Source organism: Piliocolobus tephrosceles, chromosome 4 (assembly GCF_002776525.5).
Source record: "Piliocolobus tephrosceles isolate RC106 chromosome 4, ASM277652v3, whole genome shotgun sequence".
NCBI lineage: Eukaryota > Metazoa > Chordata > Mammalia > Primates > Cercopithecidae > Piliocolobus > Piliocolobus tephrosceles.
The window spans coordinates 173,918,758-173,935,285 of NC_045437.1; the positions used below are offsets into that span (position 1 = coordinate 173,918,758).

The 16,528-nt window shown below is 41.5% G+C and overlaps 1 long non-coding RNA gene across 1 annotated transcript; it reads right to left on the reverse strand.

Moving 5' to 3' along the window:
* Window positions 1-3,959: 3,959 nt before the first annotated feature.
* On the reverse strand, window positions 3,960-16,149 carry LOC111530338. Its single transcript, XR_002727775.2, has 2 exons — window positions 16,098-16,149; window positions 3,960-4,399 (listed from the first exon to the last, which is right to left on the reverse strand). It is a non-coding gene; the product is annotated as an uncharacterized LOC111530338 (long non-coding RNA).
* Between the last annotated feature and the right edge of the window lie 379 nt (window positions 16,150-16,528).

The following is a 16,528-nucleotide window of genomic DNA, read 5'->3' on the forward strand; positions in this document are numbered from 1 at the left end:
CTGGTTTTCCTTCTTTGTGACAAAATTCCAAAGGAAGCCAATAACTAATGATGCCTAAAGAGAAAGGCGGGAAGCCCCACTTGGTGATCTGAAGATACTTGCTAAGTCAGATCACTGACCAATCTCTACATATTGTGTAAACTTTGGAAACACACCTATGTCATATCGGGTCTGTCATAAGGAGTGCTATAATGATTTTTCCTACTATAGTTGTGCTCCTTGACCAAAAAAAATCACCTCTCTCTCTATTGAGGAATCAAGTAAATCTGCACAGTAATGAATGTTTCAAGGTCTGAACCTGGCACTTGATAAACATTGTCTTATTTAATTCTCAGCGATGAGGAAACAGTCCCAGAAAAGCAAAAGAACTTGTCCAAGGTCACTTTACCAGGATTTGAAACCAGATCTTTCTGTTTACAAAGACTGGACTAAATCTGAAAAGGCTACATACTGTCATTCCAATTTGATGACATTCTGGAAAAGGCAAAACCATGGAGACAATAAAAAGATCAGTGGTTTCTAGGGGATGTGGGGAGGGACAAATGAATAGGTGGAGCACAGAGAATTTTGGGGGCAGTGAAACAACTCTGTATGATACTATATTGGTGGACACATAGCATTTGTCCAAACCCATGGGACAGACCATACCAAGTGTGAACCCTGATATAAACTACGAACTTTGGATGGTCATGGTGTGTCAATGTTAGGTTCATAATGACAGAAGCTACAAATGTATGGAGGTAGGGGGTATATGAGAAATCTCCATACCCTCCACTCAATTTTGCTATGAACCTAAAATTGTTCCAAAAAATAAAATATATTTTTAAAAAATAAAGACTAGGTTGGTAGCTGATCTGTTACAATGGCTTCAACTGCTTAATACTCCCATTAGTGTTATATCCTATATTTATGAACCACTTATTTACAAGAGTTAAATGCATTTGAGTGATAAGCCATCACTCAATAATGCCCTTGAATTGTGGCAGTCTTCCAATGGATTCTAGGAGACGGCTGTGCAACGGTTCTCACAGCTGGGGAGTGGCCGCAACAGAATAAAATATAGTAACTCCCTGCCACCCAAGGAGGAAGAATCCTAAAAGCAGACCTGGTTTTCTGTCTCACTTTTCCAATAGTTGAATATTGACCAGCTCCAAACTCAATATTGCCAAATAATTCACTCACTTCCTTCATTTCGAAAAATCATGCTCATTTAAGAGGAAATATAATCCATATATTTCTGGTTCCTTTATACTTAGATCATCAACAATATGTTATTTTGCAATAGGTGTCCAAATATCTTTTGCAATAGATGTCCAAATGTCTCTGGAGACTTTTTTTCCACGAGGGCAAGAAGCTGCATTTGGACAAGAGTAATCACCAAAATTCATAACTTGAAAATTCAAACCCATAAGGTTTAAATTGCAAACTTACCCAATCCTTAAACTGAAAAGGCTCCAAAAAGCAATAATAACAAGGAGCTGGCAAGTATTCATACATGACAGCTGGAAAAGGGGGTGGAGTGGAATGAGAGAAGAGGACAATGACTGATGTGGACTCCATGGGGAAGCCAGGCTCGCAGGATCCTTTGCTGAATCCAGGAGGCACGGTGTCCTTGGAGTCCTGATGTTCTTGTTGTGGAGTGAGCAAGGACAGTAGCAGCCAGAAGAACACACCAGGCACCATGAGGGAATTCATGTTGGAAACAGAGCTAGGAGTTAAGATCCATATTTTATACAACACTGAAAATCTACAGTTGGGCCCTGAGGCTCTTCTTTGTTCAAATGTCATATATAAAGGTCTCTACTTTTGCTAGCCTGTGACAGAATTTCAGTCTGGAATATAGATGAAAGAGTATGAGAGGCTGATTTTTCATAGTCAGTGGATTAAATAGTAACTCTTTTGATGATACCTATATAATAGAGTAACTTACTATGTTTATTTTTATCCTGATTTAGAAAAGACTAAGGATTTGCTCAGTTACAATAAATATCATCAAATGGAAATAAAATTTTATTAGCTTGAAAAAAACAAGAGTAATAAATTGTTCTTAAAATAATAATTGACGTGTAAAAATATCCTATCATTAATTGCAGAAATCTGACCAAGTGGGCATTCTCCTGGAGAAAAGTTAAAATTACATGAGTCCTAGTTAAAAGAATCACGTTAAAGCATTAGTTGTGGAAGTAACAATAAGAACATGCATGATGGGGTTCTATTGTGACATCATGAGCCTCACAGACACAGGCAACATAGGCCAACATGAAATTATTGTGGCATAGACAGATTCCACATGGGGCTGTATGCCTCTGAGTCTTATATTACTCACATATATTGTTCTGCAAAGTGCTACTCCTGGCCTCTTTACCAAGGAAATATGTAATGTGAGGAAAAGGGAATTGGGGTGCATGAAGAAGAGAAAGCTCTAAGAGGCTCTAGGAACTAAGGAAGGCAGGAAGAGAAAAGATATTTAATGCAACTTGAATGGTGTTTATCCATTTTGTTGCTTCATCACTTTGAACCCGTGGTCCTCAAGTACATTGCAATAGGAGAAGAGAGATTGTGGAGGAAGCCCACAGCTCCTAAGTTCCTCAGCCCAGAGGTGCCATACATGACTTCTACTTCTGCTCATAGTCTATGGGCCAGAACTAGTCACATGTCCCATCTTAACTGCAAAGGAGACTGGGAAATGTAGACAAGTTCATGGACAATTGGTGATCCCTAGCTGGTTCCGCCATAAGCACCTACCTATCTGTGCCTTACTTTGACATTCTTTAGGCCTCCTTGCTGCCATTTCTTGCTAATTCATTGAATTAGGTCTGGTATGTCTCAACAATTCCCAGCTCCACAAAATGAGTCAACAATTGAGGGAAGTCACAGAAGGAATGGTGGTACCAGAAGTCCGCCACACAATACACACCATATCAGGCTTGAGCTGTAATGATGTGGAGCAAACAGAGAGCTTCCTGTCAGTGTCTCTGCATCATTTACGCCATCTCTGGATCAGGCAACATGGAAATTGAGAAAAATGGTTCCAACAGATGCTCAATTCTCCATCACCTTTTCCATTTTCCTTTAAAGAAGGATATATTCCTTTTACTGGAAGAGAAGCCTAGCAAAGAGACTTCAGGTACAACGTAATGGAAGGAAAAACAAAACCCCTGAGGATGATGTGCAGGAATGTGTGGATACAAGAGTATACAAGCATGTGCCACATATTCTATGTGTCTCATTCATGCAAGAAGTTGGGCTGCAATGCTGCACAGGGTGTACCCTTATGATGCTACCTCACATTGTCCAATGTTGTGAGCAAACAGAATTAGAGATCAGCAAGAAAATTATCCCATCACTATCTGTCACCTCAGCCTGTACCATGAAAAGTCCCTACTGCTGCTGTAATGCCAAGTGGGGCCACCTTAAAGAGCAGAGAGTGGACTGGAAACAAGGAAAATGAGGCTCTATGCTTTCTATCTGGCCTAACAAACATGGAAGCCAAGAGCAGTGGCAAGTAACCCAGAGCAGAAATCTGAAGGCTCAGGAATTCTGCTATCACCAAATGTTGACCTTAAAGCTATCTATATGTACTAGCCTTTGAATATATCCAGGTTTTGTACAGGAATGAGGTCACATGTATGGTAATGCCCCAAAGATACCACTTTGCCCACTTACTAGCAGAAATTCCAGTGTTCTGTCCAGGGGTTCTCTGGCCCTAGATATCTTCCCAGTGATGTTGTCAACATGAATTAGAAATTTACTGCCATCACTAACACAACTCCTTCCAAAATGGTTCTGGAATAGGCTCCTTGGGGCTAGTGAGGGCCAGGGCTGGGTGCAGAAGCTGTACATTCTTGAATGGCCCAACTTTTCCAATTTATTATACATATTTGATAAATGTGGGGCTTGCAGTACAGTAAGCTAAATGTTGTAGGGTTGGTTCTCCAGAAGCAGATGCTGAGATGGAGTTTGGGTTGCAGGATATTTATTAGGGATCAATACCTATGACAGGAGGGGGTTAAAACAGGATTAGGTGGAGGGAGAAGTCAACAGCAATGTAGGTCAACCCAGCAGGGAACTCTAGAGTGGGTATGGTCCTTTAGAGTTGTCCCAAAACAAATATCCAGGGCTTTATATTCCTGAAACAAACGGCCAGGCCTTGTTCAGTCACCAGATGCACAGTGCCCAGGATGGGCATGACTTTGGGCAAAGTGTGTCTCTGCAGCTGAGGCAAAACCAGAAGAAGCTAACAGCTGTAGATTGTTTCTGATTGTGCCACCCACTGCTTGTCAGCAAATCCTTCCTTGAAGAGGGACCTGTGTCTACCACATTGATGGGTTAGTCCAAACCAAGGATGGAGGTATGCCACTTTATTCCTTGTCCCATTCAAGTCTTTTAATCTTCTCATCTGTTGAAAAGGAAGTCAGAATTGCAGACATGAGCACCTTTACAACATTGAGCCTGAGCTTGCCACTAACATTATCCATCCAGCAAGTAAGCATTTATGGAGCATCTATTCTGTGCCAGGCACTGTGTTAAGCGCTGGAGACTGAGACATTAATAATTGACCTCAAGGGCTACAGCCAGCTGAGCAGATACCTCATGGATGGGTTTCCCAGTCACATGGATTCCTTTTACTGTGGGAATAGCTTTGATGCACAGTGGGACCCTTTCATCAAACCCAATTGATCCAGTGTTGACACTCAACCCAAGCCGATGCAATCCAATTTTCTACTCTGGAATGTGTAAATTGTAGTGGAAACACTCATGAATTGGGGGGTGTCGAAGCAGAGAGGTATTAATGGCAGGGCCCTGGAGAGAAGGTTCATGCACACCACGTGTCATTGTTTTAATATCAAAACAATGAAAATGACTCACATACCCATTAATGTAAGATTAAGTAACTGGTCATGCAGCCATATAATAGAATATATATAGCCACTAAAATTATAATGATAAGCTCTACTTATTTCCATGGTATATATCCATACCATGTTATTTGAAAAAGCAGCATTTAAATATGTTACAATGAAAAGATTCAATGCATATAAAATATCTGCTTATCGCTGGAGTATAATTTCTTCTTAAAATTCACTTTCTTCTTAAAATCTTTTCTCATGCTCTGGACCTTCTGCAACAAACATAATAAGGGCAACATATTATCACTTTCAGATAATAAAAGGAAGCTTAACAGCTTGTTCATTAAACCCCTCTTTGTGCCAGCTCAGATGCTCTCAGCTTCGTCTGTCTCAGGCCCCTGGCCACTTATTCCCTTCCATCTTCACTGCAATGACTGACTCTGTGGAGCCTCCAGCAACCTGAAAACCCTGGCCTTTTGCTCACAACTCGGTCCTCTTGACTTAGTTTCCAACTTCCTCAGTACTGATGAGGCATGGAACCAGTCAGTGCTTACATGTGTACAACTCCGAATGGGGAAGTGAAGGAACTGCTCGTTTGATTTAGGAACAACCTTAGTGGACAACAGGAATAAATTCTACCCTTCTCTCAGAAGACAGTCCTATGAGATTGAGTGATCAGCTGTGTTTGCCACCAGCCTCTGAGCTGGTGATGCACTTTCACGTTGGTTTTCCTGCCCACCCCTTCACCATCTCACTCCTCTCCACCACATTCCTTTCCTGAGATTGCACTCTTTAATAAAGCACTAGTACATAAGCTCCTCCTCAGGCTCTGCTCTTTGGGGAACCCAGCCTAAGATGGTTTGTTTCTTGAGTTAGGGCAAAATGTCTCAGGAGCAAAATTTGCCATGCGGCAAAACAACCAGTCATGTGCGAATATTTTGGCTGATCCAGGACCTCAAGACTTTTGCTGTCTGGAAAGAAACTTCCTGCCCCAACCCCCTACCTATCAAAAGCAAATCTAGATTCTGCCCTTGTAATTAGAGCTTTGATGCATGCAAATTTTCCCTAATCCCTTTCCTTTCACTCCAACCGAGAAGCTAAGAGTAGAGGAAGTACTTATATCATTTTTTCCCCCAAATCAGAATAATGGAGCTATGAAGTATGTTTGTGTTTCTTCTTTTAAGGTGGGGAACTCCGAATATAGAGAGCAAGAAATGCTTCCACATCCTCAACCTTCATCTGGTATCTGGTATCCAATGCAGAAACATTGCTCTTGTTGTTCAGTCAAACATCTGGCTTCTGAACACCTACCAGAGCACTTTCAGATGTGCCTTTATGAGGAATTCTATGGGGTCACAGTGGAACCATGCCAAATGAAAACTAAAGTCTATTACCCCAAGTGCTATAGTTTACAATTCCAAATAGATTGTTACCTACCAGACCAATGTGATATACCAGTGGAGCCTCTTGCAATAGGGCGTATTTTTAAGTGTCACTCATATAGTACAGCAATTGCTTTGCACCTAAATATATGATAATGAAGCTAAGTCACCTGCTGGAGATTGCATATGTTTCTCCCTCTTTAAGATATTGAAAGCAGTTCCATCTGAAGGGGTGTATTGAGGTAGCTGTCCTTGGGATATAGCTATTGCCCCTGTTTCCAAAACAGAGCAGGATCAGTCCTTTGGTATCCCTGGTTGTTACATTCCTAGAACACCACCAGATACCATGATCCCTTGGAACACACAGGGATTGGTTAGAACCTTCTGCTAACCTCAGCCAGAAGGTGAAGAGCCCATACTCTAGAGGTGACCTGGGATCCAAGGGACAGTGGACAGGATTTTTATTTTTCAGAGGTAAGGGTTTCACTATGCGGCCCAGGTGGGTCTCCAACTCCTGGGTTCAAGCAATCCTCGCACCTCAACCTCCCAAGTAGCTCGCACTACACTGCACCCAGCTATAGTGGACATGATCTCTCAGGACTACCTAAAGCCTTAAGCTCTATGTTCTCCTTCTCCTTCCCCTCAATCCTCCAACATTATAGAAACAGGAGTCTCCCAAATAATTCAGCATGAGGCTCAGAGGAAATACTGAAAGATAAGAGAGCTTGTCAAATGTTAGGCTGCCATGGTGCCAAGGCATAGGCTGAGCCAGCTGTCCAGGTGTTCATACTTCCATTTCTCCTTTGCCACGTGCTCTTCACTTCTGCAGCCAGGGCTCCTTTCAAATTTCTGTGAACGGGGCCCTTCCTTTGAAACGACATCTTTTCCAAACAGATGAAAGAAATAAAACAAGAGGCAGACTAGCTCCGTTTGCATGAAATGTCAAGAAACAGAATGGTGTGGAAACCAGAGCACTGGACTGAGAGAAAGGCCACTTGGATCCAGCTCATCACTTCCAAAGAGAGACGGCTGTAAGTATCCTGGTAAGGCCTAAACCTCTTGGAACTGCACAGTTGTCATCTGTGAGGATGAAGGTGTTATTGTATTTCAGAAGTTTTCAAATTTTTCCTTGTAAAGCATAACACTTTTTATTCAACACTTTTTTTTTTTTTTTTTTTTTTTTTTTTTGAGACAGAGTTGTGCTCTGTCGCTGAGGCTGGAGTGCAGTAACACAATCTCAACTCACTGCAACCTCTGCCTCCCAGGTTCAAGCAACTCTCCTGCCTCAGCCTCCCAAGTAGCTGGGACTACAGGCGTGTGCCCCCACGCCCGGATAATTTTTTTGTATTTTTAGTGGAGATGGGGTTTCACCATGTTAGCTAGGATGGTCTTGAACTCCTGACCTCATTATCTGCCTGCCTTAGCCTCCCAAAGTGTTGGGATTGCAGGCATGAGCCACTACACTTGGCTTCAAAACATTTTTTTAAGAAGAAAAGAAGAAAAGAGGCTGCTCTTGTTGAACATAGAAACAACTGAAAACTTCTGGCCTTAAGGATTGCTAAAATCCTTGGTGAAAAATACCTAGGCAAAAAATACAGCCCGAGGACTCCTCTCTTACACCCTACACCCTGTCCCCACAAACAGATGACACTTTGTCCACCAGGTACCTGCAGCATAAATTCAACCCTAGTGCATTTTAAAGTTGCAAAGTGATATTAAAATACCAGAACTACTATTCTGTTTTGGTAGAAAAGATGAAAAGTGATCCATGCCACAGTTTGTGGCTATTAGTTTAAATACAGTCACAATGGGAGTGACCCTTGATGAACAGGAGAAAGTATATTAAGGAATCTTGTCCTAGTTGATATACCCTGAATTTGCATGACAGGAAATGGGTACACTACGTGAATGCTCTAAGAGTTGAGATCCTTAGTTTCCTCGAGAATAACAGGGTTGACAAGGTCTCCTCTGCACTACAGGGCAGCTAGCTCTTCAGTCCCTGTGGGTCTTCTTTCTACCATTATGGATACCTTCATTCTATCTTGGCTCATCCCAACAGACCAAGAGTTCAGAGATCTCCCTAGTTGAATGTCAGCAGTTTCTGACCTCTAAGAACCTCCTTCAGCATGATGCTGTTTGCTTCTGAGGGTTTGGTTTTCCTTAGACCCTGAAGAGGGGGTTAGGGAGATCCATTTTCTGCCTCCTGATAAAATACAAAAGTGGAATTCTAGACATGCAGCTGGCTGGGAATCATGAATATACTAATCTGTAGCATTCCCGGTATTATCCAAAAGTGGAGAAAAAGGGTTTTCTACATGACTCTTGGGAAGTCAGTCTATCAGAACTGAATAAACTTCTTTGGAGCAAGGTGATACTAAAAATATCGAACTGCGAGGTAGCAGACTGGCTGGGGGAGGGGCTTCCGCCATTGCTGAGGCTTGAGTAGGTAAATAAAGTGGCCAGGAAGCTCGAACTGGGTGGAGCCCACTGCAGCTCAATGAGGCCTGCCTGACTCTGTAGACTCCATCTCTGTGGGCAGGACGTAGCTGAAGAAAAGGCAGCAGAAACTTCTGCAGACTTAAACATCCCTGTCTGACAGCTCTGAAGAAAGCAGTGGTTCTCCCAGCACAGTGTTTGAGTTCTGAGAACGGACAGACTGCCTCTTCAACTGGGTCCCAGATCCCCATGTAGCTTAACTGGGAGACACCTCCTAGTAGGGGCCAACTCATACAGCCAGTTGTCCCTCTGAGATGAAGCCTTCTGAGGAAGGATCAGGCAGCAATATTTGCTGTTCTACAATATTTGCTGTTCTGCAGCCTCTGCTGGTGAAACCCAGGCAAACAGGGTCTATAGAGGACCTCCAGCAAACTCCAACAGACTTGTAGCTGAGGGACCTGACTCTTAGAAGGAACACTAACAAACAGAAAGGAATAGCATCAACATCAACAAAAAGGACATCTACACCAAAATCCCATCTGTAGGTCACCATCATCAAAGACCAAAGGTAGATAAACCACAAAGATGGGGAGAAACCAGAGCAGAAAAGCTGAAAATTCTAAAAACCGGAGCACCTCTTCCCTCCAAAGGATCCCAGCTACTCACTAGCAACAGAACAAAGCTGGACAGAGGATGACTTTGACGAGTTGACAGAAGTAGGCTTCAGAAGATCAGTAATAACAAACTTCTCTGAGCTAAAGGAGGCAAGGAAGCTAAAATCCTTGTAAAAAGATTAGATGAATGGCTGACTAAAATAAACAGTGTAGAGAAGACCTTAAATGACCTGATGGAGCTGAAAACCATGGCACAAGAACTACGTGACATGTGCACAAGCTTCAGTAGCTGATTCGATCAAGTGGAAGAAAGGTATCAGTGATGAAGATCAAATTAATGAAATGAAGTGAGAAGAGAAGTTTAGAGAAATAAGAGTAAAAAGAAATGAACAAATCCTACACATAATATGGGACTATGGGAAAAATCCACACCTACGTTTGATTGGTGTACCTGAAAGTGATAGGGAGAATGGAACCAAGTTGGAAAACACTCTTCAGGATATTATCCAGGAGAACTTCCCCAGACTAGCAAGACAGGCCAGCATTCAAATTCAGGAAATAAAGAGAACACCACAAAGATACTCCTCGAGAAGAGCAACCCCAAGACACATAATTGTCAGATTCACCAAGGTTGAAATGGAGGAAAAAATGTTAAGGCCAGCCAGAGAGAAAGGTTGGGTTACCCACAAAGGGAAGCCCATCAGACTAACAGCGGATCTCTCGGCAGAAACTCTACAAGCCAGAAGAGAGTGGGAGCTTATATTTGACATTCTTAAAGGAAAGAATTTTCAACCCAGAATTTCATATTCAGCCACACTACGCTTCATAAGCAAAGGAGAATTAAAATCCTTTAAAGACAAGCAAATGCTGAGAGATTTTGTCACCACCAGGCCTGCCTTACAAGAGCTCCTGAAGGAAGCACTAAACATGGAAAGGAAAAACTGATACCAGCCACTGCAAAAAAACATGCCAAATTGTAAAGACCATCAAGACTATGAAGAAACTGCATCAACGAATGGGCAAAATAACCAGCTAACATCACAATGACAGGATCAAATTAACACATAACAATATTAACCTTAAATATAAATGGTCTAAATGCCCCAATTAAAAGACACACACTGGCAAATTGGATAAAGAATCAAGAACCATCAGGGTGCTGTATTCAGGAGACTCATCTCACGTGCAGAGACACACATAGGCTCAAAATAAAGGGATGGAGGAAGATCTACCAAGCAAATGGAAAGCAAAAAAAAAAAAAAACAGGGTTTGCAATCCTAGTCTCTGACAAAACAGACTTTAAGCCAACAAAGATCAAAAGAGACAAAAAAGGCCATTACATACTGGTAAAGAGATCAATTCAACAAGAAGAGCTAACTATCCTAAATATATATGCACCCAATATAAGAGAACCTAGATTCATAAAGCAAGTCCTTAGAGACCTACAAAGAGACTTAGACTCCCACACAATAATAATGGGAGACTTTAACACCCCACTGTCAATATTAGACAGATCAACAAGACAAAAGGTTAACAAGGATATCCAGGAGTTGACCTCAGCTCTGCAACAAGCAGACCTAACAGACAGCTACAGAACTCTACACCCCAAATCAACAGAATATACATTCTTCTCAGCACTATGTCACATTTATTCCAAAATTGACCACATAGTTGTAAGTAAAGCACTCCTCAGCAAATGGAAAAGAACCGAAAAACAACAAACTGTCTCTCAGACTACACTGCAATCAAATTAGAACTCAGGATTAAGAAACTCACTCAGAACCACACAACTGCATGGAAACGGAACAACCTACTCCAGAATGACTACTGGGTACATAAGGAAATGTGGGCTGAAATAAAGATGTTCTTTGAAACCAACAAGTACACAGACACAATGTACCAGAATCTCTGCGACACATTTAATGCAGTGTGTAGAGGGAAATTCATAGCACTAAATGCCCACAAGTGAAAGAAGGAAAGATCTAAAATTTACACCTTAACATCACAGTCAAAAGAACTAGAGAAGCAAGAGCAAACAAATTCAAAAGCTGGCCCAAGGCAAGAAATAACTAAGATTAAAGCAGAAATGAAGAGATAGAGACACAGAAAAAACCCTTCAAAAAAATCAACGAATCCAGGAGCTGGTTTTTTGAAAAGGTCAACAAAACTGATAGACTGCTAGGAAGACTAATAAAGAAGAAAAGAGAGAAGAATCAAATAGATGCAATAAAAAATGATAAAGGGGATATCACCACCGACCCCACAGAAATACAAACTACGATCAGAGAATACCATAAACACTTCTATGCAAATAAACTAGAAAATCTAGAAAAAAATGGATAAATTCCAGGAGACATACACCCTCAAGACTAAACCAGGAAGATGCTGAATCCCTGAATAGACCAATAACAGGCTCTGAAATTGAGGCAATAGTTAATAGCCTACCAACGAAAAAACATCCAGGACCGGACGGATTCACAGCTGAATTCTACAGAGGTACAGAGCTGGTACTATTCCTTCTGAAACTATTCCAATAATAGAAAAAGAGGGGATCCTCCCTAACTCATTTTATGAGGCCAGCGTCATCCTGATACCAAAGCCTGGCAGGGACACACACACAAAAAGGAGAATTGTAGACCAATATCCCTGATGAACATTGATGTGAAAATTCTCAGTAAAATACTGGCAAACCGAATCCAGCAGCACATCAAAAAGTTTATCCACCACGATCAAGTTGGCTTCATCCCTGGGATGCAAGGCTGGTTCAACATACACAAATCAATAAATGCAATCCATCACATAAACAGAACCAAAGACAAAAACCACATGATTATCTCAATAGATGCAGAGAAGGCCTTTGACAAAATTCAACAGGCTTTCATGCTAAAAACTCTAAATAACCTAAGTATTGATGGAATGTATCTCAAAATAATAAGAGCTATTTATGACAGACCCACAGCCAATATCATCCTGAATGGGCAAAAACTGGGAGCATTCCCTTTGAAAACTGGCACAAGACAGGGATGCCCTCTCTCACCACTCCTATTCAACATAGCATTGGAAGTTCTGGCCAGGGCAATCAGGCAAGAGAAAGAAATAAAGGGTATTCAATTAGGAAAAGAGGAAATCAAATTGTCCCTGTTTGCAAATGACAAGATTGTATATTTAGAAAACTACATCATCTCAGCTCAAAATCTCCTTAAGCTGATAAGCAGCTTCAGCAAAGTCTCAGGATACAAAATCAATGCAGAAAAATCACAAGCATTCCTATACACCAATAACAGACAAACAGAGATCCAAATCACGAGTGAACACCTATTCACAATTGCTACAAAGAGAATAAAATACCTAGGAAACTAACTTACAAGGGATGTGAGGGACCTCTTCAAGGAGAACTATAAACCACTGCTCAATGAAATAAAAGAGGACACAAACAAATGGAAGAGCATTCCATGCTCATGGATAGGAACAATCAATATCGTGAAAATGGTCATACTGCCCAAGGTAAGTTACAGATTCAATGCCATCCCCATCAAGCTACCAATGACTCTCTTCACAGAACTGGAAAAAGCTACTTTAAAGTTCATATGGAATGAAAAAAGAGCCCTCATTGCCAAGACAATCCTAAGCCAAAAGAGCAAAGCTGGAGGCATCATGCTACCTGACTTCCAACTATACTACAAGGCTACAGTAACCAAAACAGCATGGTACTGGTACCAAAACAGAGATATAGAACAACAGAACAGAACAGAGCCCTCAGAAATAACACCACACATCTACAACCATCTGATCTTTGACAAACCCTGACAAAAACAAGAAATGGGGAAAGGATTCCCTATTTAATAAATGGTGCTGGGAAAACTGGCTAGCCATATGTAGAAAGCTGGAACTGGATCCCTTCCTTACACCTCATACAAAAATTAATCCAAGATGTATTAAAGACTTAAATGTCAGACCTAAAACCATAAAAATCCTAGAAGAAAACCTAGGTAATACCATTCAGAACATAGGTATGGGTAAGGACCTCATGACTAAAACACCAAAAGCAATGGCAACAAAAGCCAAAATAGACAAATGTGATCTAATTAAATGAAAGAACTTCTGCACAGCAAAAGAAACTACCATCAGAGTGAACCAGCAACCTACAGAATGGAAGAAAATTTTTGCAACCTACTCATCTGACAAAGGGCTAATATCCAGAATCTACAAATAACTTAAAGAAATTTACAAGAAAAAATCAAACTGTATAAAAAAGTGGGCAAAGGATATGAACAGACACTTTTCAAAAGAAAACCTTTATGCAGCCAACAGACACATGAACAAATGCTCATCATCAGTGGTCATCAGAGAAATGCAAATCAAAACCACAATGAGATACCTTCTCAGGCCAGTTAGAATGGCGATCATTCAAAAGTCAGGAACAACAGGTGCTGGAGAGGATGTGAAGAAACAGGAACACTTTTACAATGTTGGTGGGACTGTAAACTAGTTCAACCATTATGGAAGACAGTATGGCGATTCCTTAAGGATCTAGAAGTAGAAATACCATTTGACCCAGCCATCCCATTACTGGGTATATACCCAAAGGATTATAAATCATTCTACTATAAAGACACATGCACACATATGTTTATTGTGGCACTATTCACAATAGCAAAGACTTGGAACCAACCCAAATGTCCATCAATGATAGACTGGATTACGAAAATGTGGCATATATACACCATGGAATACTATGCAGCCATAAAAAAGGATGAGTTCATGTCCTTTTTAGGGACATGGATGAAGCTGGAAACCATAATTCTGAGCAAACTATCACAAGGACAGAAAACCAAACACTGCATGTTCTCACTCATAGGTGGGAACTGAACAATGAGAACACCTGGACACAGGGCAGGGAACATCACACACTGGGGCCTGTCATGGAGTGGGGGGCTGGGGGAGGGATAGCATTAGGAGAAATACCTAACGTAAATGACAAATTAATGGGTGCAGCAAACCAACATGACATATGTATACATATGTAACAAACTTGCACGTTGTGCACATGTACCCTAGAACTTAAAATATAATAAAAAGAAAAGAAATTGAAACTTAAGAACAATATGATTCATATAGGTTGCTATTGTTACTATTATCATTATTATTTTAAGTATGAGCTCAGATGACTCAACTTGAACTAAAGATTCCTAGCAGCTCAGGAGCTCTGCTATGAGATGAATGTCCATTAAATGCTCGGGCAGACAGTTCACATCTTCTCCTTCTGCCCTTGCTGCCCCTGCCCCAGTGTGCAAGTTGCTCAGAACACTCAGCTATAAGCATCCCTCAGTTGTGAGCTGACTCTTCCTAAAATAACTGGAACAGTCCCCTATGCTTTCCACATGGGATGTCAGTGCTCTTCTCACATCTTTTTTAAGCCTCAATCTTGATATTTTAATTTATTTTCCATTTCATTTCTGTAAGACTTTCCTGGTTGTGAAATGTTAGGGTGGTCAGTTCATGTTTCATTAACTTTCCTTCAAGCCTATCGAGATTTCTGGTTTGCTAAGGACATGTGGATATGGCTAGGCCCACAAGTGTTGGCTGTGCCCTGACTCTTTCTAACAAAAGTTAAGGGTAATTCCCATTGTGGTGAGAAAGGCATGTCTGACTGACAGGAAGAGGGAGGGAAAGGGTGAAGCTGAAACATAAGCAACTTCCCAGGAGTGGCAGTATCTAAGGGATGCATTAAGAAAGAGGGACTGCTGGCCAGGAGCGGTGGCTCACGCCTATAATCCCAGCACTTTGGGAGGCCAAGGTTGGTGGATCACGAGGTCAGGGGTTCGAGACCAGCCTGACCAACATGGTGAAAACCTGTCTCTACTAAAAATACAAAAATTAGCTGAGCATGGTGGCGGGCACCTGTAATAGCTACTCAGGAGGCTGAGGCAGGAGAATTACTTGAACCTGGGAGGCGGAGGTTGCAGTGAGCCCAGATCACGCCACTGCACTCCAGCCTCGGCGGCAGAGAGAGACTCCATCTCAAAAAACAAAAAACAAAAAAAAAAAAAAAAAAAAAGAGGGACTGCCGAGAACATGGTGCACTTGTTAGTCCCATAGGAGCAGAGCGCAGCCAGCACTGTTACCTCTGGATAAGAACACGCATGAATTCAGAGGCCAGGAAGTTCCAATTTCTTCAAGGACTAAGTTAGAGAATCCTAAGGGATAAGAGTCTGGCCCTACAGTTCCAGGAAGAAGCCCCAGCATCTGTTGCATCTGGGTCTGGGCCCAGACTGGGACACCGTGAAGCCAACTGGCAAAATGTATGATTTCCCGGGCCAGAAGATTAGCATCTTTAGAAATGCAAATTCTCCTTGACTTTTCTCCCTACTCCGTATGTTGTTTTCATTGTTGGGTTTTGTTTTTCTTCTTGTCAGATTTTCTTCCTAACTACTTCAAACCTTGACCTTGGACACACCTCAAAAAGAAAAATGCTGCCACCACAGATTCTGTGAGCCTGGAAGATGGTAGCTTTGGGAGGCAGGAAAGAGAATCAGACAAATTTGACAAATTCTGATCATTCTACTGTTACTTAGAAATGGGTCTAGATGTGTTATATACACTTGAATTTCATCTCATTAAACTCCTGTAGGATCTGCCTGGATCTTTCCACTACCATAAAAGTGCCTTAGTGGTTGGGCCGGGCGCGGTGGCTAACGCCTGTAATCCCAGCACTTTGGGAGGTCGAGGCAGGTCGATAATGAGGCCAAGAGATTGAGACCATCCTGGCTAATACGGTGAAATCCTGTCTCTACTAAAAATACAAAAAAATTTACCGGGCATGGTGGTGGGCGCCTGTAGTCCCAGCTACTTGGGAGTTTGAGGCAGGAGAATCGCTTGAACCTGAAAGGTGGAGGTTGCAGCGAGCAGAGATCACACAACTGTACTCCAGCCTGGGCAACAGAGTGAGACTCCCTCTCAAAAAGAAGAAAAAAAATATGCCTTAGTGGTAACAATGGTGTGATGAGTAACACTTTACCTTTATCATTTCTACCCCAATTATTGATCCTTTATGAATAATCACACCTTGACTTAAACACAGCTGCTTTGCTTCTGTAAATTAAGAATTAAATTGTGTTTCCTTTTCATCTTTATCCCTAGTCCTAGATTTGATCTATTGGTTTTATACATTTATAATCATAGAACTTTGACAGTCTATGATTATCTACGGGCAAATAACTTCGAATAAGGTGAAACCTTCAAGACA